The following is a 20630-nucleotide window of genomic DNA, read 5'->3' as shown; positions in this document are numbered from 1 at the left end:
TGACGCTAAAGAAGCACTTCATGGGAGGCAACCCATGTTTTATGAGCTTTTACTAGTGAATAAGTCAATATTCATGAATTCCAACCCAAACTTGACAAACACTTGGTGAAATCCTTATATTGCAGTATATAGTGAAGAACAAGTTTGGTGTTCAAAGCATGCCAAGAAAGCATGAATGTAACTGAGAGTATGCTAGTCTTGGAGCTTTGAACAGAACTTTTCATCACAGTGCTACAAACTAAGTTTGGTGTCACCCCATGGTGCCACCAATGTGCATATAAGGATACACAATTAGTTAGTTAGTTGGAGTTCATGAATAAACAAAATCTTTTCTTCTTTTTATTATTCTAGCCGTAAAGTTTAACTTGTTTTTTTACTTTTCTTATTTGATCTTTATAGGGAAAAGGAGAGGAGCATTGAAGGAGATTGATTGGACAATTAAAGAAGAAAGGTTCGGCCACTTCATGAAGAGAAACTACACACTTGTCTAAAGAAGGAATGCATTGGAAAATGTTGCCATGCAACATTGAAGAAAGGAGACTCTTGAAGACCGAACCAATAACCCTCATAAAGTGATGATCCTTGTCCTTTCTCCATGCACAATCCCAACCGTCCATCAAGCAACCATTCCATCAATCCACACCATCCACTCACTCATAATCTCCCTATATAAATGAGTCCTAGTGCATGCTTACCCCTCACATTCAAATTCCCACTCTCCACACTTCACACTTTCGATATCCAAAACTCCTTCATCACACCTCGTCTTAACCAACCAAATTCCTCATCTATCCTTACCTTCCAATCCCCTCAAACAGCAACTCAAATTCATAGCATCATCAAGTTCCAAGAGGCAAAAGAGGAAGGAACCAATGGAGAACATTTCTTTCGATGAGAAGAGATTCAAAACTGCCTTCCATGAACGAGAATTTGAGCGGATAAAGCTCAAAAAGATACTGCCCGAGTTAACCTTCCAAATCAATGAAGACGAGTGCCCACAGATTCGAGAAAAAATTGAACAAAGAAGGTGGCAAAGGCTCACTAATCCAGAGGGGAAGATCAATGCAAACCTCATCAAAGAGTTCTACGCAAATGTGGTTAGAGAAGACAAAATCAGGGCCCCAACCTTCGAAAGCTATGTAAGAGGAAAGGAGGTAGACTTCAGCCCAAATGCTATAACAAGAAGTCTTCACTTGAAATCACCACATTTTGATGAGCCCAGTTATCATGCAAGGATAAGTAAGAGCCCTGACAATGATGAGCTCACAGAAATCGTGACTGACATCTGTGTCATAAAAGCTGATTGGGAGAGGTATGCAGATGGAAGACCCCGGTTCATCAAGAGGGGAGACCTTAGCCCGGAAGCCAAAGGGTGGTTTGAACTCGTAAGGAGGTCCATCCTCCCAGCTACAAATAATTCAGAGGTCAATATTAATCGAGCGACTATGGTACATTGCCTAGTACAGGGTGGAGAAATCAATGTGCATGAACTCAGAGCTGAGGGGATTCAAGAGTCAGCTGAGAAGGCTGATTTAGGTGCCAGGCTTTGGTACCCCAGCATCATTCTCAGATTGTGCAGAAAGGCCAAGGTGGTCTTTGAGGATAACAATCCAGACTGGGTGAACCCTGGGAGGCTAATGACTATCCAGCGTCTGGTCTATACTACACCTGCTCAGCAACAAAGAAGGCCACAAATAGGGAAGCTAAAAGCGAAAGAAGGAGCTCACCAAGAGGAGCATCATCAGGAAGAATATCAACAAGAAGAGCATCATGACCCAACCGACTTGAATATGAACCACCTTCTAAGAGCCATTGAAGATTTAGGGATGAGACAGATGGAAGGACAAGAGCAAATACTAAACCTTCAGTCCAACTGGATGAGCCGACAAGAAGAATGGCAGAAACAACAAATAGAGCAGCAACAGGAACAATACTCCCAGCTCACTCAAGCCATCCACCAAGTTACTGAGAGGGAAGAACGTCAAGATAAGCACTTGCAAGAACTCAATCAGCGGCAAATAGCTCAGATGAAAGCATTCAATGAGTTCACTGTACTTAATGAAGGACGGCAACTACATAAGGAGGAGTTCAACATAAACACTCAGGCCAAGTTGAACTACATGTCTAGTAATATGCATCATCTATACTATGCCATCCCTACATATGATGAGGTCCAAAAAGATTTTTTAGAACAAGAAGAAAGGAAGGTGGAACAGCAGAAGGAAACACTCAAGAAGAAGATGGAAAATGGTGGTTTCTGGAAGAAGTTGATTGGAAAAAGCAAAGGGAATGGGAGTACGAGCACTCAAGAGGGACACAAGGAGGACAAGCAAGGAGGAGAGTATGGGCAACCACATGAGTAAAAGGTGGTGGAGTTCCTTCTTTGGTCCATCTTTTTCTATGCTTTGAATAAGGAAGATCTTGTATGAAATAGAACATGCTTCCATAATAGTTTGAACCTTTTCAATTCTGTCTTTTAAAGTTTTTTTTTTGAATAGGTCTATGTTTGCTAGTCTCTATGTCACTGCATCATCTCTTTACTTACTTGTATGCTTGTCCCTTTGAATCAAATAAAAAAGAGAATGAGTGTTTCAAAAGACCAGAGAGGAGTTCATACTATGGAGTAGGTTCATGAGTTTATGGTATAGTCAAAAGTTAGCTAAGTTGGTTCAACCACAAGGTGGAAAGACAACTATCTGTCATGAATATTATGCTTTGAATACACCCCACGAGAATAGCTAAATAAGAAGATCCTAATAAGAAAAAGGGAAAAGAACAATAAAGGTTGAAAAATAAAAGAAAAAGAGTAAGCAATAAGGCTAGGCACCAATGGTTTTAATCTTGAGGCATGTGTCTGTGGTGCTCCTGTATGAGGGATCTACTTGGATGAATAAGCTCTTAGGGGTGCCTTATCACTTGGTAACTTGCGTTAACTAACTCAGGATTATCAGCTGAAAGTCCACTATCAAGAGTAACCCTCACTACAGAGCATTTAGTAACCCAAAGAGGTGTTGGACACCAAGGTCTCAAGAAAAGAAAATAAATAAACTATATGCCTGTGGTGTGTATGTATGGGGGAGAGACTTGAGCAAGTAAGTCCTTAGGGGTGCTTCAACACTTAGCACCTTGAACCAACTGGTTCGGGAGTGTTGGTTGAAAGCTTATTTTAAAGAGTTGCCCCCTTACAGAACACTTAGCCTAAGAACAAAAATAAGCCCTGAAATAACAATAAAAGGATCAATGAATAAAAGTCTCATGTGATGCAATCACAGTGAGTATTCTAGGACATGATAAAGGTCTGAAAGCCAGGAATGAACCTAAGTTGCTATGCATGAAACCACCATAAAACCAGGGACATGACTTCCACAAGAATGATTCATTTCTCTTGGCATTCCATTCATCATTCTCTTGTTCCAGTACTTGCTTAGGGACAAGCAAGCTTTAAGTTTGGTGTTGTGATGCCAGGGCATTTTGGCCAGTTTCACTGACATTTTCTTTACTGTTTTTAAGGTAGTTTCATGCATTTCCTTAGGAAATAAGCTAGTTTTGGGTAGATATTCACTTACATCTTGATTCGAGCATACATTGTGCACCTTACATGATTTTATGAGGATTTTGCATGAATTTAATGACAAATTGGACGTTGCATTTCCCATGACTTGGATTAGAACTTTGATGTACTTTATTGCTTGATTTCAGGACAAAGGAAGCAAAGAAGAACCACATTAGTGGCTACGTTAGTTACACTAACTTTAACACTAACGTAGAATGGGAGTAACTTGCAAAGTTAATGAGAAAAGTAATTGCCAATAATGCTCTCGAAGCCATCATTTCCCACGTTAAGAGTCACATTAACTAAGTTAACGTGAACTCTAACGTGAAAGAAAGGAAATGGAGCCAACGTTAGTGACACTTAACATTATCACTAACGTTGGACCAAGCTCATAAGTGGCCACGTTAGTTGCCATGTTAACTTAGTTAACGTGGCCTCTAACGTTAAGAAGTAAAGGGGAAGCCAACATTAGTGACATTCAACTTTATAACTAACGTTGGCCAAGTCACAATAAGCCACGTTAACTCCCACGTTAACCTAGTTAACGTGGAAGCTAACGTGAAGAAACAAGGTGGTCGACAACGTTAGTGACACCAAACATTGTCACTAACGTTGAAGAAACCCACACAAGCCCCAATAAGCCACGTTAACTCCCACGTTAACTTAGTTAACGTGGAAGTTAACGTGAAGAAAGGAGGAGATCGCCAACGTTAGTGACACCCAACATTGTCACTAACGTTGGAATGAGCCCACACAAGCCACTATGAGCCACGTTAACTCCCATATTAACTTAGTTAACGTGGAAGCTAACGTGGATAAGGGAATGATGAGCCAACGTTAGTGACACTCAACTTTGTCACTAACGTTGGAGATGGCTAGCATGGCCATGTTAGAAGCCACGTTAACCTAGTTAACGTGGACTCTAACGTGAGAAATAGGGGCACATTGGAACGTTAGTAACAATGGTAAGTGTCACTAACGTTCTCGAAGGTTGGCAAGCCTACGTTAAAAGAGCCACGTTAACTAAGTTAACGTCGACTCTAACGTAAGGAAGGGGGAGACTTCTCAACGTTACTTGGAAAGGTAAGTCCCAGTAACGTGTGCGAAGGGCATAGAGGCAACGTTAATGGAAACGTTTGTGCCACTAACGTTGAAGTTAACGTGGCTCTTACTTTGGTGAGGAACGTTAGTGAAAAAGGTGATTGTCACTAACGTTCTCGAACCCATATTTTCACTGAACGTTAACACCACTAACGTCCTGAGCTAAAGTCTCTGCCCACTTCACACTTTCTCTCTGCAAGTAAATCCAAGCCCAATGAAGAAGAAAAGTGCTTCAAACTCAACATCTAAAGGCCCATACCCAAGACTTGAAGAGCCAACTAGAAGAACAGAAGAGTAGTATATGTAGGAGTAGCTTTGAATTAAATTGGGAGTTGGAAATTATAGGGAGCCTCTTGGCATAGAACTACTCTCTGTATTTTACTTTCTCTGCACTTCTAGTTTCATCATGTATTCTCCATCTTTGTTTTCATTTTCCAGAGCTATGAACAACTAAACCCCTTTCATTGGGTTAGGGAGCTCTGTTGTAATTTGATGGATCAATACTAGTTTTCATTATTATTTTTCAATCTTTTCTCTTGATTTTACTTGAAAGCTTTCGATCTTCATCCAATTGGGTAGTTATCTTGGAAAAGAAGCTATTCATACTTGGATCTCTTCTGAACCTTGAAAGAGGAATGAAGAGATCATGCTAGAAATGCTTTCTCATGCTGGACCAAATTGGGTTTGGATGGATATGTGACTATAATCCTCTCAACACTTGATTTGGGAAATGCATGTGGTATAATCAGTGACCATACTTCATCTCTTCTCATGAGCAATTGACCAAGGAATTGGCTATTGATCAAGATTTGAGAGATTGAATTACAAGAAATTATAATTCGATCACTTAAGATTGCCAAGGAGATCAATGAGTGCATTGATTGAGGAAGAGATGAAAATGAAATTGATCCGGAGAATGCAACATCTCCTAAGCCCAATGAACTCCCCATTTCTGATCTTACCCATTCTCTTTAATTTATGTCATTTACTTTTATGAGCAATTTCCCCATTCCCATTTAAAATTCTGCAATTTACTTTCCGTCATCTACATTCAGCTCTTATTTCTAGCATTTACTTTTCTGTTATTTACTTTTCGGCCATTTAATTTTCTGCAATTCTCAACTCAAATTCTGATTCGCTCAACTAGAACATTCCTCTAATTAAAGTTGCTTGATCAATCAATCCCTGTGGGATTCGACCTCACTCTATTGTAAGTTTTTACTTGACGACAAATTCGGTACACTTGCCGAAGAAAATTTGTTATGAGACAAGTTTTTCGTGCATCACAATCTAGATTCCTAGCTAGATCGGCCTTAAAATCTCTTCCTTTCTACGCAACATTAAGGAAAGGAAGGAGGTTTGAACGGACCCTAGAACGTGAAAAAGTCTTCCAAGATTTCAAGACATTTCTGGGGCAACCACCCATCCTAACTCGATGCTGGCAAGGAGAAGAATTAATCATTTACCTCACCGTGGGAAACCGGGCAATAGCCTCAGCCCTAGTGAGGGAGGACGAGAATAAACAACAGCCCATCTACTTTATTAGTATGGCTTTACAAGGGGCTGGGCTAAACTACCAAAAGATAGAGAAGTTCATCTACGCCTTCATACTCACCTTCCGATGACTCCGACCATACTTTCAAGCCCACACCATAAGAATACGGAGCAACCAACCTATAAAAGGTATCCTACAAAAAACCGACTTAGCTGGAAGAAGTCTGCAATGGATAGTGGAGTTGTCCGAATTTGACCTTAAGTACGAAGCTCGGACAGCTATCAAGTCGCAATACCTGGCCGACTTCATCGTAGAGTACATTGATACCCCAGGCACCCCCGCTAACTGGAACCTCTATGTCGACGGCTCATCAAACAAAGCTGGAAGTGGAGCAGGTGTCATCCTGGAAAGTGACGAGGGAACCCAACTTGAACTCTCTTTAAGGTTCGAGTTCCGTGCCTCAAACAACCAAGCCGAGTATGAGGCCCTATTGGTTGGTTTGACACTGGATAGGGAAATTGGAGCTCAAAAGCATACAGTATTCAGTGACTCACAAGTAGTCACCTCACAAATAGAAGGGAGCTAACAGGCCAAGGATCTCACCATAAAGAAGTACCTAGATAAAACCAAAGAACAGCTCGGACAATTCATGGAATACGAGATCCAACATATACCTTGGAAACAAAATGCCCGAGCTGATGCACTTTCGAAATTAACCAGCACCAAACCAAGGGGGCAATAATAGAACCCTTATCCAAGAAGCATTGCAAAATCCGTCAACCTCAGAAGAAGAGAAGGTCCTAACCTATCGGACCAAGACCAAGGATGGATCAATCCCATAATCAACTACCTCAAATTCGAAATACTTCTGTTCCGAGGGTTACCTGAACTGAAGGTCAATCTCGGAGGAGATCTGCTGTGGTGGCCGGAGCTGTCGTGTCCGACTTATTGAACCTTGAGATGTTGCTGATCCTTGATCACCCGAGGGTGGTGATACCTGCAAGAGACTCTGATGCTTAAGTTAGCATAGGCTTTGAGCAGGTTTTTTGTATAGAATCAGAGTATGAGTTATACCTGGGTGCTCCAATGTATTTATAATAGTGTGGGATGACCTCCCTTGAGATAAGTTAGTTATCGTATCTTATCTTTTGTGATTTAGTCCCCTTATCTTTGGCCAGCCGCCTTTAGGTGGGCTGTGATCTTCTGCTTTGGGCCTACCTGGGCCCTTATTGCAATTTGGTCGAGCTCTTTTGGGAAGAGGTCGGTATCGACCAACCTTTATAAGAGGTCGGTCGTTTCTGTCTTCATTCAACCTGGCTCGCCTAGCTCGACCCATGGTATGAACAGTGCCCCTACTCGAGCTTCGATCTTCCCTTGAGGTCATGCTTTCTGGCTTCGATCCTATAGGGAAGTCGGGTTGGAGCATTGATTTGATTTTGAGTTGCTCCTCCTCGTGTGATTCTTGGCGCTTGCTTTTTGCTTTAATGCGAAGCGTTTTAACCTCCTTGGGAATATGCATGCGCTTTTAATGCCCATTGATTAGGTTTTTATTTTTTTTTTCCATTCTGTTCCCTCGTTTTATTTTGAAATTGAAAAAAGCTTTGAAACTTAGTTTTCAGTTTCCTTGCTTTCATCTGTTTCGTTTGCTCGGTGAAGAAAGGCATCCTTTTGTTCGTCCTTTGCTTTCTAAAAAAAGCCTCTTTCCTTCGTTTTGTACCTTCGATTTTCACTTTTCTTGATAAGTTAAAAATTTTTGCCCCAAGCTTTTCTTTTTTGAAGTTTCGAAGCTTTTGTTGGACCGTTCGCGCTTTTCGTTACGCCTCCTGTCGTCGCTTCTCGTTTTCCTTCACAGGTTGGTGCTTATACCCTTTCTCGTTCTACCTGCTTTATTTTGTCGTTGTTCTTATTGCTTTTACTCTTGCATGCTTTCCCTTTGCACAAAGTTTTGGTCTTTGTTGAACTTTAGTAGAAAAAGGTTGAAACTTTCTTGGCGATTCTTCTGTGATCTTGTTTATTGACAAATAAAATCTTTTTGTCTTCACTCTTTGTATGAAGAAATGCTGGTACTTAGGTTGAACTCCTTGTATCTTCTTTTGTTTGAGAGGGTTAGGGCTGGTTAGGGGACAAATTTTTGCGTCTTCATCCTTTTTCTGGGTTTTTGCTCTGTTGTTGCCTCCAAAGGGTGCCCCTGGACTTTGGTGTTGGTCCTTCGCTCTTTGCGAGTCCTAGGGTTTCCCTTTTGCTGCCATATCTGACACTTGTTGATTGTTTCTTTTGCCATTCTCATCGATTCCAGGGCATCTTAGGCTAGTTTCACTAGCCTTTTTCTTTGTTTTTAATAGGTTTTATGCACTTTCTTGAGTTATAAGTAAGCAATTGGGGTAGAAATTTATGCATGCCTAGATTCATCCAACCATAGTTAATTTGATGCAATTTCATGAGACTTATGCTTTAATTACTTGTATGATAAGAATGATGAGAATTCTAATGACTTTAGCAAGGCTTTGATGCATGTATTGTTTGATGACAGGTGAAGGAAGGCATGGAAGCAAGTTGAAGAAGGAGCATGAAAAGATGAAGAAGAAGCAACGTTGGTGGCTGATGACAAGTCATCTTATGCTAGTTTTACAAGCATTTCTCATTAGTTTCATTAGGTTTTATGCACTTTCTTGCACCATAAGTAAGTAATTGGAGTGGATTTTCATGATTATCTTGAATCAATCAAACATCATTTATTTTACACAAAATCATAGGTTTTATGCTAAAATTAATTGATTTTATAAATAATGCAAAGATCTAGTGATTTTGGTGGGACTTTGATTAGTTGTTTGGTTGCTTGTAGGTGAAAAAATGACGGAAAGATGAATTTTTGGCACACTTTAAAGTTTGAGCACGCTTTGGGCTTTAGGCCATGTTTTGAAAAGCATGGCCCATGACAATAAAGCATGGCCCAAGGCATAGCGTTCCAAAATGTGAACGCCCCGCTCACTCCCTCCCTTTTTCGTGCCTCAAACAAGGGAACAAAGCAAAACAAAGGGGAAGCATTGGAAAAAGGCAACGTAGTGCTCCCTTTCCTCACCTTTTTTGTATCTCTTGGCCAAGGAAAGCAAGGCACAACAAGGCTCACTAGGGCCAGCGCTCAAACAAGGAAACGTAGCGCTCCAAGAAGCCAAGCATGCACAAGGCAAGACAAGGAGTAGTAGCGCTCAAAAATTCAAGCGTAGCGCTCCCTTTTGCCAACTTTTTCGTGCCTCTCAACCTTGGAAGGAAGGCTCAGCATTATGTAGCATTCACAATTTGAACGTAGCATTCAAAGAGTGAACGCTAGGCTATGGGCAACGAGCAATGCACACAAGGGGAGCCACAAGGATGCAACGTAGCGTTCACTACACCAAACGGAGCGCTCCCCTGGGAGCTGACCCATGCCTCCAACTCAATTTGAACCAAAGCCAACTGGACCCATCTCTCTTCAAATCCAAAAACCAAAAGGCCCACTCCAAGTTTTGAAGACCAAAATAGAAAGTGTATTGATGAGATATTTTGATGAGAAACGAATTTCTACCAAAACACCCAAAACTAACCGGCAAGTGTACCGGGTCGTATCAAGTAATAAAAACTCACGGAAGTGAGGTCGATCCCACAGGGATTGAAGGATTGAGCAATTTTAGTTTAGTGGTTGATTTAGTCAAGCGAATCAAGTGTTGGTTGGGTGATTTGTGATTTGCAGAATGTAAATTGCATGGAATTAAAGAGAGCGGGAAAGTAAATTGCTGAAACTTAAAGGACAAGAAATTAAATGACAGAAACTTAAAGTGCAAGAAATGTAAATTGCAGAATCTTAAAGTGCAAGAAATGTAAATTGCTTGAAAAGTAAAGGGGATTGGGATGAGGATTTGCAGAATTTAAACAAGGGAAAACTAAATTGCATCAAACAGAAGAGGAAAAGGGAGTTGGGATTGAACCGGATCTTATAACAGCAAAGTAAATGAACAATGAAAGCATTAAACAGAGAATTGAAATGAGAATTTAGATCTCAGGACCCAGAGACTAGAAAACCAAGTCTAGATCTCAATGCCTTCCTAGATCCCACAAGAACAATAGCAAGGAAATTGTAAATTGCAAAGAAAAGAGATGAAGATCAAGTAACAGAAACAGAAATGCTAATTCAATTAACAGTAAAGGAAACAGAGAGATCCAAGATTGAGATTGAAACAGAATTTCTTCAATTCTCCAATCCAAGATCCAAGACAAAAGTCAAATGAAATTGAAAGCAATGAAAGCAAGAAATTAAAGTTCACTCAAGTTCAAAAGCTCTTCGAAAACTATTATGAAAATTCTAAAAGGAAAGCTCTAAAAGAAAACTCTCCAAAAAAAAAGCTCCCCAAACAAATTGAATTCTATCCTATTTATACACTTTCCAAAATGATCTTCAAGCCTTGAGTTGGGCCTTTGTTCTTGGTGGAATTGGGTTGAAAGAGGCCTTGGTTGATTGCTCTTGAAGATTGAAGAAGAACCGAAGTGAACCAATTGAACCGGAAATGGAGTTAGCCAACGTTGGTCTTCAACGTTAGGGTCAAAGTTAGGGGTCTAACTTTGACCCTAACTTTTCATATCAGCAAACCACATTCTTCTGGTTTAGACGTTGGCGCCAACGTTAGGGGTCTAACTTTGACCCTAACGTTGGCCTTGCTTGGTGTGATTGGTGCCAACGTTAGCCTCCACGTTAGGGGGCTAACGTTGGCGCAAACGTTGCCTACTCCCCCATTGTGATTTAAGTGCCAACGTTAGCCTCCAAGTTAGGGGGCTAACGTTGGCGCAAACGTTGGTAGCCCAGGGAGAAACTCTCAAGTTCCAACGTTAGCCTCCAAGTTAGGGGGCTAACGTTGGAGCTAACGTTGGCTACTTCCAAAGAGTGATTCATATGCCCAACGTTAGCCTCCAAGTTAGGGGGCTAACGTTGGGGCTAACTTCATGCAACCCGGTTCAATTTTCACTTATTCCATTGTCCTCTCTTCACTCCTAGCCATTCCTCTTTGCTTCAACCTTTCTCCAAGCCTTCTTCACCTATCATTGATCAACCAAACTAATCAAAGTTTTGCTCAAAATCATGAGGTATTCAATCTTCCACAATATGCAACAAATATAGTTCAAAACCTCATGAAATGGCATGAATTCACATATGGTTGGTTCAATCAAGGGAAACATGAAAATCTACTCAATTAGCTTGCTTGTAGCTTAAGAAAGTGCATAATTCTAATGAAAACAAAAGAAAAAGACTAGCTAAAATGGGCTAAGATGACTTGTCATCACAACACCAAACTTAAAGCTTGCTTGTCCCCAAGCAAGAAATAGATTTATGCTCCAAGGTTCTTTCAATTAAGATGGATTGAGGAACACTTGTAAAGTGCAGTGAGTGAAGTGATCAAGTATCAGTGGGGTGAACTCTAAATCATATGCTCATGCAAGGGCTTCAGTGCTCACTAGTCCTTACATATTGGGAGTCGTAGGTCTTAGGATTTTCATTCAAATGGTACCATGGAGATCTCTTTATGTGTAATCACCTTGAAGCAGCTTATAGTTTCTGTGCCTTGGTCTCGACTCTAAGTATCATGTCTCAAAGCGGCTCTTTAGATAAGCTTTCAATCAATACTCCTAAACCAGTTGGTTTTAAGGTATTAGGTGTTAAAGCACCCCTAAGGATTTACTTGCTCAAGCCTCTTTCCTTGACACACTTCAACCACAAGCATTTTACTAGGCTAACAACTCTTTGAGTCATTGTTTCTTCTTTCTTTTCTGCCTAGTAATTGATGCTCAGAGCCTTGGACCATGTTCTTTTTGTTTTTGTATTTTCTTTTCTTTCTTTTGTTTTGTTTGCTGCTTCTTGGATCAATAGATTTTTGAGAATCTCCACAATACTTCTTTGAACTTCATGTCCCGCCTATGAGCTCCCATGCAAGTTTTCACAAGCATGCAACCTCAGTACAAAATCATATAACCAGAACCACCACTTCTCCTAATCTTTTGCTTGCCTCAAAATTGTTTAATTCCTTAATCCTTCTTTTCAAAGAACTTTCATGTGATGCATTTCTTGAAAATTGAGTGCAAACAAGTTTTGAAGATAAGAATGTTGTGAATGATCAGACACCTTGCTTATTGACTTATAAAGAAAGACTATGTTATGCAGGCAGGCAGGGGTAAATAAAAAAACTATGCTATGCAGATAAGCAGGATAGATCAGGATACAATCCAACTTTCAATCACAACAATATTTGATGCAAAACAATGACTTAACAATACAACCTGTTGAAGTTTGCTTGATTTCCTTCTTCTCATCATCATCATTACTGGCCTTTAAGTTCATCTTTTGTCTCTTTGGTTGATGATGCTTAATCCTTCTAACAGCTTGTATGGGCCTCTGCAATGATATTGAAAGTTGCTTGTTCCCCAAGCACTTGGAAACAATGGTTAATTTTCATGATTTATTTGCGGGCTTTTTGAACTTACTTTGGTGTGGGAACACCAAACTTAGTACCTTGCCCATGGTTAACCATGTGTGATAATTTCTTTTTCTCTTTCACAAGTGATAGAACTGGAAACTAAGAAATGCAGTAAAATGGCTAACTAGTTCATCCAGTATGCTTGAAGCCTATATTATGCAGAAAGTGAGAATGTGCTTTTAAGTAAGAATTTGGTGGAACACCAAACTTAGAATCCTTCATTCTCCCTTAGATTGTGTTGGTGTGCAACACCAAACTTAGCTTCTTGCATTATAGATGAATTTAATTAACCTTTTTATTAAAATAACTATGGAAAGAAAACTACCTCAGGTTGGGTTGCCTCCCAACAAGCGCTCTTTTATTGTCACTAGCTTGACATTCTTCATCCTCTGATCACGGAAGTTGAAGTCTCAGTTGCCTTTGGTTTCCTCCTCTTACCGTAGGCTTCTCCTTGTTTTCCATAACTGTCTTCCCTTTCAGCTCAGCAGCTTTTTCATTGTTCTTTGAGTCATCTTCAGTGGCTCTTAGGGATATATTTCCCTCTCTCTCACCCAATTTAGCAGGGTTTTGAACCATTTGTTCCATGTACCTTTCAATTCTCTTGAGATATGCCTCTTGGTTTTTCCTTATGTCCTCCTGCTCTATTAATGTCATTTCTTGGATTTTCATAGACCTTTCCATCATCATTTCTAGAACATAGAGTTTTTGAAAGTTTAGGATTGGTTGTGACTGTGTTAATTGTGGTGATTGATGTAAGTCATTTTGGGCAGGTGGTGAGGTAGGATAGGGTTGGAGATGTGTATATTGGGGTAGTGTGTAGTGATTTTTGTTGGCATGGTGGTGTTTTTGCAGGTTTGGAAAGTTGGGGTTATTATAGTTGAGGTCCCTTTGTTCATGATTCTGAGGTTCCCTCATTCTTAGATAAGAATGTGGTTTCCATGGTGGAAATTGTGCATTCACTGTGGCAGAATGTAGAAAATCAATTTGTCTAGCTATTGATTCCAAGTGCTGCTGAGTTTGCTGGTGTAGCTGCTTGTTTTGATTCATGATTGCTCTTACTCCTTCAAGATTCATTACTCCCTTTTCTGAAATTGCATTCCGTGGCGTCTCAAATGAGTGTTGGTTATTGGCTCTTTCGTCACTGAACTCTGCAGTTCCTTGGATGGTTGCTGTTGCCTTGAGTAGGCCATCTGAGAAGTAATCTACTGCTTTTCTTGTTTCAGTGGTTAATCCTTCATAGAATGCTCGAAAATCCACCTTGTCATTTGATTTCTTGTATCTCTCCCATGCTTTGAACAGTGGTTCTTCCTCTCTTTGTATGAATGGATGTACTCCTTCTTTCATCTTGATGTGTTGTTGGGGTGAGGAAAATTTGGCTAGAAACTTGGCAACCAATTCATCCCAACTAGTTATACTTCCTTGAGGAAAGGTTTCAAGCCATTGTGCCGCTTCATCCTTCAGTGAGAAGGGAAATAACATGAGCTTAATGGTATCATGGTCTACACCATTGAGATTGACAGCCCCACATGTTTTCAGAAAAATGGATAGGTGCTGTTTAGAGTCCTCCAAGGGATTTCCACCATAGGAACAATTGTTCTCTATTAGTGTAATGAGTTGTGGCTTCATGTTGTGATGTTCTTCTTTCTCAGAAACTCCTTCTTCCCTGTGATATATAAATCAACAACGGAACACACAGCGATTCTCTTGAAAATTGAGTGTAGCCGGTTGAAACAAAACTTCAAACAGTTAGTGGGTTAGTCAAAAATTAAAGAAAAAATATTTGATCTAGATCACCACCTCACTTAATCATTGTCAATCTAGTCAATCCCCGGCAACGGCGCCAAAAACTTGATGAGATATTTTGATGAGAAACGAATTTCTACCAAAACACCCAAAACTAACCGGCAAGTGTACCGGGTCGTATCAAGTAATAAAAACTCACGGAAGTGAGGTCGATCCCACAGGGATTGAAGGATTGAGCAATTTTAGTTTAGTGGTTGATTTAGTCAAGCGAATCAAGTGTTGGTTGGGTGATTTGTGATTTGCAGAATGTAAATTGCATGGAATTAAAGAGAGCGGGAAAGTAAATTGCTGAAACTTAAAGGACAAGAAATTAAATGACAGAAACTTAAAGTGCAAGAAATGTAAATTGCAGAATCTTAAAGTGCAAGAAATGTAAATTGCTTGAAAAGTAAAGGGGATTGGGATGAGGATTTGCAGAATTTAAACAAGGGAAAACTAAATTGCATCAAACAGAAGAGGAAAAGGGAGTTGGGATTGAACCGGATCTTATAACAGCAAAGTAAATGAACAATGAAAGCATTAAACAGAGAATTGAAATGAGAATTTAGATCTCAGGACCCAGAGACTAGAAAACCAAGTCTAGATCTCAATGCCTTCCTAGATCCCACAAGAACAATAGCAAGGAAATTGTAAATTGCAAAGAAAAGAGATGAAGATCAAGTAACAGAAACAGAAATGCTAATTCAATTAACAGTAAAGGAAACAGAGAGATCCAAGATTGAGATTGAAACAGAATTTCTTCAATTCTCCAATCCAAGATCCAAGACAAAAGTCAAATGAAATTGAAAGCAATGAAAGCAAGAAATTAAAGTTCACTCAAGTTCAAAAGCTCTTCGAAAACTATTATGAAAATTCTAAAAGGAAAGCTCTAAAAGAAAACTCTCCAAAAAAAAAGCTCCCCAAACAAATTGAATTCTATCCTATTTATACACTTTCCAAAATGATCTTCAAGCCTTGAGTTGGGCCTTTGTTCTTGGTGGAATTGGGTTGAAAGAGGCCTTGGTTGATTGCTCTTGAAGATTGAAGAAGAACCGAAGTGAACCAATTGAACCGGAAATGGAGTTAGCCAACGTTGGTCTTCAACGTTAGGGTCAAAGTTAGGGGTCTAACTTTGACCCTAACTTTTCATATCAGCAAACCACATTCTTCTGGTTTAGACGTTGGCGCCAACGTTAGGGGTCTAACTTTGACCCTAACGTTGGCCTTGCTTGGTGTGATTGGTGCCAACGTTAGCCTCCACGTTAGGGGGCTAACGTTGGCGCAAACGTTGCCTACTCCCCCATTGTGATTTAAGTGCCAACGTTAGCCTCCAAGTTAGGGGGCTAACGTTGGCGCAAACGTTGGTAGCCCAGGGAGAAACTCTCAAGTTCCAACGTTAGCCTCCAAGTTAGGGGGCTAACGTTGGAGCTAACGTTGGCTACTTCCAAAGAGTGATTCATATGCCCAACGTTAGCCTCCAAGTTAGGGGGCTAACGTTGGGGCTAACTTCATGCAACCCGGTTCAATTTTCACTTATTCCATTGTCCTCTCTTCACTCCTAGCCATTCCTCTTTGCTTCAACCTTTCTCCAAGCCTTCTTCACCTATCATTGATCAACCAAACTAATCAAAGTTTTGCTCAAAATCATGAGGTATTCAATCTTCCACAATATGCAACAAATATAGTTCAAAACCTCATGAAATGGCATGAATTCACATATGGTTGGTTCAATCAAGGGAAACATGAAAATCTACTCAATTAGCTTGCTTGTAGCTTAAGAAAGTGCATAATTCTAATGAAAACAAAAGAAAAAGACTAGCTAAAATGGGCTAAGATGACTTGTCATCATGTATAAATAGGAGCTAATTCAATTTGTAGAGGGACCTTTAGCTCCATTTTTTTCTCACTTTTAATTTTCATTTGTTTTGGATTTGGGATTTGGGGAATTGGATCTAGTTTTCTTTCTGCATTTTCTTTCTTCTGCAACCTCTACTTTCTGCTTTTGGTTTTTGGAACTGAGATTGAAGAGCACCATTGATTCTGAATTTGAGAATCATCTTTTACTTTTCTTCTCAATTGTTCTAAGAATTGGATCTTAATCTTCTTTACTGGTTTTCATTTTCATTTCTTCTGCAACTTTCTTTTCTGTTGGATCAAGGGAGTAATTGAGATCTAGATCTGCTTCCTAATCTCATTGCTCTTCTCAGATCTATAATTTCTCTTTAGGATTTTATAATTGACTCAATTTTTCTTGCTGTTTTGTTTCTTGAAGCAATTTTCCGTTTCTATTCTTGCTGTTGAGATGCAGATCTGAATTCTTGCATCTCTGAGCTTTCTGATTTACTTTAGTTTGCAATTTCTTGTTCAATTCCAAATCCCAGCACCCAAATCCCTTTACTCTTAATGCAATTTACATTTCCTAGCAATCTAGATTCAGCAATTTACATTTTTTGCACTTTAAGTTTCTGCAATTTACTTTTCTTGCAATTTAAGTTTCAGCTCTTTTACTTTCTTGCACTTTAAGTTACTGCAATTTACTTCTTCTTCACTTTACTTTTCTGCTCAATTTACCTTCTGCACTTTTACTTTCTTGCAATTTAGCTTCTGTTAATCAAAATCACTCAAATCATCAAATATTCGCTTAACTAAATTCTTCACCTAACTAAAATTGCTCAATCCATCAATCCCTGTGGGATCGACCTCACTCTTGTGAGTAATTACTACTTGATACGACCCGGTTCACTTGCCGGTGAGTTTTGTGTGGAATCGGTTTTCCCTCATCAGTGGCCAAGTTGGCCCACCAACGTTGCCTCAAATGTTGGAAGGGAGGCAGAACAAGTCTCTGCATGATTTGCTGGTGCTCACGTTTGAGGGGACGTTGGCAAGCCAACATTACCTCAAACGTTGCCTCAAACGCTGCCTCCAACGTCCGCGATGAAAAGCCCAGAGTTTGGAATTGAAAAACTTGAATCGATGCGCACGCGTCAGTGACGCGTACGCATGGATGGGAAAAATGGCAATGCATGCGTAAGCGTGGTGTACGCGCACGCATAACTAAACGAAATCACAGCTTTCACGCATAAGCGTGGTGTACGCGCATGCGTGAATAAGCAAAATCACAGAGTGCACGCGTACGCGTGGATAGCAGAACGTTGGCCCTCCAACGTTGAGTCAAACGCCAATGACAGCAAATTCATCTGGTTTTATTGAAAGGTATTTGAGTCAACGTTGGCCCTCAAACGTTGACTCCAACTTGAAGCACCAGAACTTGCAATTCAAACAGATATCTTCTCAACAGTAAGGGAAACCAATTGGAAGCCATTTCAACCCAATTCTATCAAGGCCAAAAGCCAAATTCAGAGATTAAGTTCAATGGAAGGAAGTGTATAAATAGCTTAGAATTTAAGGAGGGAGGACTTCATATTTTTTACCTTTCGGCTCATTTTACTTTTCTGCGATTCTTTGAATTATGCAATGTATCCTTCAATTCCAATTTCCATTTTGAGGGCTATGAACAACTATCCCTTTCAATGGGTTAGGGAGCTCTATTGTAATTCAATGGATCAATAGTAGTTTTTATCTTCTTTTTCTTTCTTTTCTCTTGATTATTGTTAGAAAGCTTTCGATCTTAATTCAATTGGATAGTTGTCTTGACAGAGAAGCTATCCATAATTGGAATTCTTCGGATCCTTGAGAGAGGAATGAAGATTTTATGCTGGAATTGCTTTCTCATATTGGATTAGGTTGGGAGTTGGATGGATATAGTGACATGTAATCCTACCAATACTTTGATCTATGAATTTGTGTGGTATAGTCAGTGACCGAAATTCAACTCTTCCCATGAGCAATTAAATCAAGACATTGGGCAATTGTTCATGCTTAGAGAGATTGGTGTGCCAAGACATTAGGATCCAATCATCAAAGATTGCCAAGCAATGTCAATGAATGCATTGATTGAGGAAGAGATGAAAATAATTTGATCCGGAGAGTTCAATATTTCCCAAAACCCAATGAATCCCCATCTCTGATCTACCCATTCTATTTACTTTCTACTCTTTAATTTCATGCTTAATCCCTATTCCCATTTAATTTCTTGCAATTTAAGTTTCTGTCATTTAATTTCCAGCAATTTAATTTCTGTAATTTAATTTCTTGCAATTTAAGTTTCTCGCCAAATTTACATTCTGCAATCTCAACCCAATTTTGATTTCGCTCAACTAGCACAATTCTCCAATTAACATTGATCAACCAACCAATCCCTGTGGGATTCGACCTCACTCTATAGTGAGTTTTTACTTGACGACAATCCAGTGCACTTGCCAGAAGGAAATTGTTGAGAGACAGTTTCCGAGTGAATTAAGTTTATGGCGCCGTCGCCAGGGATTGGTTTTGTATTGAGAATTACTAAATTGAAGGATAACAAGATTGATCACTTTTCTTTTCTTTTGATTAATTAAATTTTAATTTCAGTTGTTCATTTTTGTTCTCTACAATTTTTAGTTGTTTTTCTGTAATTTTACTTTACTTCTATACTTTCCAGTAAAACTAACCTACTAACTCATTAATTGTTTGATTATTTGCCTCAATTGCTCTAACCACACTTTTTCATTAATTGTGAATCCTTCACTTGCTGGTTGCTGCTTGTTGTGCTCCTTGTATGACAGGTAGAAGAGAGGTTTCAACCTCCTTTGATAGTGAACTGGAAAGAACCTTCCTGAGATTAAGAAGGAAAGCAAGAGAAAAGAGGGCTGTTGGTGCAGAAGAAGAGGAGGAAAACTTGGATATAACCATGGAGGATGATATGGAAAACTATCATGAAGGAGAGGTGAACAATCATGCCAGAAGAGGTGCAGCCAACCTTGCTGGACAAGAGAGGAGAGTTCTGAGTTCCTACATCAATCCAAAACCAGGAAACTATGGTAGCAGCATTCAAAAGCCAACTATCCACGCTAATAATTTCGAATTGATGCTTCAGCTCATAACTCTTGTGCAAAACAACTGTTCTTTCGGAGGAAGTGCCCAAGAGGACCCTAATAAGCATTTCACTAAATTCAAAAGGATATCTGACACAGTTAAATCTAATAGTGTTTATCGTGACACCTATAGATTGCTACTGTTTCCATTTTCCTTGAGAGACAAAGCATCAAAATGGCTAGAATCATTTCCCAAGGAAAGCTTGACAACCTGGGAGGATGTAGTGAATAGATTCTTAACAAGGTTCTACCCTCCACAAAAAGTAAACAGGCTGAGAACTGAAGTGCAGACATTCAGACAATAGGATGGTGAGACTATTTATGAAGCTTGGGAGAGATTCAAGGATATGACAAGAAAATGCTCCTTGACATGTTTAATGAGTGGGTGCAACTTCATATCTTTTATGAAAGATTCAATTGAATCAAAGAAAGTTGTAGACCACTCATCTGGAGGTTCTCTTAACAAGAAGAAGATCATTGAAGAAGCCTTTGATGTTATAGAGACAGTGGCTGACAATGAGTATTTCTATGCCTCAGACAGAAGCAATAACAGTGGAGTCTTGGAATTAAACCATATGGATGCAATCCTGGCCCAGAATAAGATGATCACCAAGCAACTGGCTGAATTGACCAAGCAAATGGAGAAAAATCAGGCTACAGCTATCCATACTCAACCATCGCCTCAAGGAGAGTTGGACACAGAAGAAAGAGTTAACTAGGAGGAAGCTAATTACCTTGGAAATTCATCTAGGAAAGCTCATGATCCATATTCTAAAACCTATAACTCTGGTTGGAGGAACCACCCAAACTTTGGGTGGGGGAACCAACAAAACCAAGGCCAAGACCACAGACCCCATAATCCAAACCAGTATAACAACTCCATTAACCAACACTCCAACCAAAAACCATACCAAACCACACAAAATACTTACTCACAGCCACCATACCAAAGCCATAATAACCACTCTCAACACCCCAATTTCAACTAACCATCACCACATGATGATGTCAGAATGGCCAAAATAGAAGCTATGCAAGGAGTCTGAAGACATGAAGAAATTTAGGGAAGAAGTGAGAGGTAGTATAAAAAGCCAAGGGGAAGTTCTTAAGAATCTCGAATCTCAAGTAGGACATCTTTCACAGCAGTCTCCGAAGTCCACTGATAGTGTTCCAAGTGATACTGAGAAAAATCCAAGAGGGGAACTGAAGAAGGTGAGATGGGAAGAGTG

General features: G+C 39.8%; 1 non-coding gene across 1 annotated transcript; it reads right to left on the bottom strand.

Annotated features, from left to right (window-relative positions):
• Positions 1–19670: 19670 nt before the first annotated feature.
• Positions 19671–19773, bottom strand: LOC148576510 (small nucleolar RNA R71). Its single transcript, XR_015902972.1, has one exon. It is a non-coding gene; the product is annotated as a small nucleolar RNA R71 (small nucleolar RNA).
• Positions 19774–20630: the final 857 nt, after the last annotated feature.

This window comes from Arachis ipaensis, chromosome B1 (assembly GCF_059453495.1).
Source record: "Arachis ipaensis isolate K30076 ecotype BB chromosome B1, ASM5945349v1, whole genome shotgun sequence".
Classification (NCBI taxonomy): Eukaryota; Viridiplantae; Streptophyta; class Magnoliopsida; order Fabales; family Fabaceae; genus Arachis; species Arachis ipaensis.
Note: the sequence above shows the minus strand (reverse complement) of the source record. Positions and strands in the feature narration are given on the sequence as shown.